Source organism: Suricata suricatta, chromosome 5 (genome assembly GCF_006229205.1).
Source record: "Suricata suricatta isolate VVHF042 chromosome 5, meerkat_22Aug2017_6uvM2_HiC, whole genome shotgun sequence".
In the NCBI taxonomy this organism is placed as follows: Eukaryota; Metazoa; Chordata; class Mammalia; order Carnivora; family Herpestidae; genus Suricata; species Suricata suricatta.
This window is the reverse complement of record NC_043704.1, coordinates 151,360,413-151,363,255: the sequence shown is the minus strand read 5'-3', so window position 1 is coordinate 151,363,255 and position 2,843 is coordinate 151,360,413.

The window sequence follows — 2,843 nt, the reverse complement described above, 5'->3', positions numbered from 1 at the left end:
CCACTTACTGCATGCCGTGGTAAGGCTCTTCTGTAATTCCCTCTACTCGGTGCTGCTTGTTCTCATCTGCCCCCCACATCTGTCCTCTGCCTTTCTGCTCTGAGACACAGGTCCCAGTAGATGGTATCTCCCTGATTCCCTTTATCTTACCTCCAGCTTCCTGGTCCCGGTAGGAGGCACCGGTGGGTCAGAGGGAGGGGGGAGAAGGGGCTGGGGTATTCGTGTCTGCTCCCTCCTGCTTTGACACCTTGACCTGGAAGTGGCCACCCCCTGTAACCGCAGCTCCCCGGGGAAAGGTTCCTTCCCCTGGCTCCCACATATTTCTTCTCTAGCACCTTCAAGCTAGGGGATGGCACAGGCTCCACCTGTTGCTGGGGTCTGGTGGGTCTCCACGTCAGCCATGCCTCTGTACATCAGCCTTTATCCAACTTCCTGCTTTCTGCCAGGGCTCCGTCTGATATTGCTGGCAACCAAAACATCAGGTGCTAGATTGTGTTTATGCACAAGCAGCATTTCATGCCAAACTGCTCAGTGACAGTGGACACACAGGCATTTCATCCATAAAACCTTCACATGACAAAAGGAGCAAATGCTGGAAAGGATTTCAGACTCCTGGACTCCAGCTCATGCAGAACAAGCATTTCCAAGCATCCAGAGCATAACTGACATGCTGTCTTTGTCTCTCGAGCCAAGACCACGCCCAGCATCCCCCCATACTCATTGCTGTCCAACAAAGCCTTCTCCTAGGACCAACTCTCCCCTATCAGGTTTTGACATCCTACTCACCCTTCAAGTCTGCTTTCTCCACACTCCACTCTCCCCTCAACTTCCCACAACGATCCTTGGCTGTGGGATCATTGCCTTGTGTTGTTCTTACTTCCCCTGCTGGACTTCATTCTTGAGGTCCAGGTCTCTCTCATATGGATTCCTTAGCACACTCAGATTAGGGCTGAATTAATGGACACGGACTAAGGAGAGAGGTCTGGGAGCTCCTTCAGCCCAAGCTCAACAGATTTCTCTTGCTGCCTCCATGTGGTCTCCTCTTCCTCCTTTCTGGCCAGTCTACCCTGAGTCACCACCAGCTGTATCCTCCTCCACCTCCCTCTCCAGTAGTCCCCATTCTGACAAACACGTCGTAGCTCAGGAAACCAGAGGTGTCAAAGGAGAAGCTGGCTCAAGGCCCCTCATGTCCAACTCCTGCGTTGGACGGTGGTAAAAAATGATGCTCAAACTCCTCAGTGGCTTGCACAAGGTCACCTGGGTGTAGGAAGCCAAATCCTATGGGGAGGAGCTGGGCCTTGGTTTATAGCATCCACACACCAGCGCTTTTGACCTGAGTCCTCCTACCTCCCCATGTGTGTCCCAGTGATGCCATATTCACCCACCCTGGGCTCCTCCCCATCAACCCAGTGCCAAACCCATTCTCCCATAAGGCCGCATCAGCGCTCCCTCCACATGGACCTTGATTTTTTAGCACGCATCACGGCATTTGACGATGTCTTGTCTTCTAGTGTCCTTCAGTCATTTCTGTTTATATGTGTGTACATCCTGTCTCCAAAGACAGTGGAGGTCTTTGTGGGAACCTGCCTCAGTCTTGTTTGCAGCACCTGGCAAAGAGCAAGGCTGATGACAAGGGCTCAGCTTCCTCTTGGTTAGATCCGGTGTCGGACCTGAAAGCGTGCCTCCATCACACTGGGTAGGCTCTGGCCAGGGAGGCTGGCTGTGTCTCTTCTGGGCATGAGTGGTTTGTTGAGAGACGAGGTGGGAGCTCCGGCCAAAGGCCTTCCTTCACTGTGTGCAGCATTAGGGCCTGTCACTTGTGTGGGTCCACGGGCACACCAGGAGGCAGGAGCTGCAGGTGGAGGCCGGGCTGTATTCTGGGTACTCATAGGGCTTCTCACGCATGTGCATGCAGTGGTGCATGATAAGGCTTACGGCCTTACTGGGTGTTGTGGACAAGGGCTTCTCCCCCATGTGCACCCTCTGGTGCTGGGTCAGGTGGGAGCTGCAAGCACAGGCCTTCCCATACTCCCTACACTGTACTGCTTCTCCAGGTAGACATTCTCTGGTCTATAATTAGGGCGGAGCTCTAGCCAGATGCCTTCCCAAACTCAGCACACGCATACAGATTTTTGCTGGGGGCTACCAGACTGGCACTGAGTCACATCCCCCGAGTTCCACAGAGTTGTGGCCTCTCTCTCTCTCTCTCTCTCTCCCGGGAAGCATTTTCTCTTCTTTTGCTGGGACCTGGCTGGTGCATCGCTCATCCCCACCCACTTGCTTGCTTTCAGGCTGTTCAGAATGTTCTGCCCTCCTGCTTCTGCCTTCTCTGACCCCAAATGCACAGCCTTCTGGAATTTCACCCTTGAGCCTTCCAGGGAATTCTCTCTTTAGATTCACTGTGTTTCAGAACCACATTCTCCTTAACTTTGGTCTCAAAGTCAAAGACAAAACATAGAGGACAAAAACAATATATAACATAAACAAATAAAAATGCAGCTTTATATTCAAGATAGGAAGTGAGACTATATTGGGACTTGAGGAAACCCAATAAATAACATTCCTCTTGAAGGGCCAATATATAGCACTGAGTCCCACAGTGTGGTCTCTGGGCCAGACTCCATGAGGCCAATTCCTGCCTCAGCCATGACCAGTTAGTTACTTGACCTCTCTGTGCCTATCTGTAGAATGGGGTAATGCTAATACCTCTTCCATGCCAACACTGTGAGAACTAAATTAATGTGCTAGGTATGTCATTAATGTAATTTTCCACTTGAGAAATAAGATATGGGGAGACCAATACATTATCTCTACTACTGAAAAGCTGGTCTTGGCAAATGTGG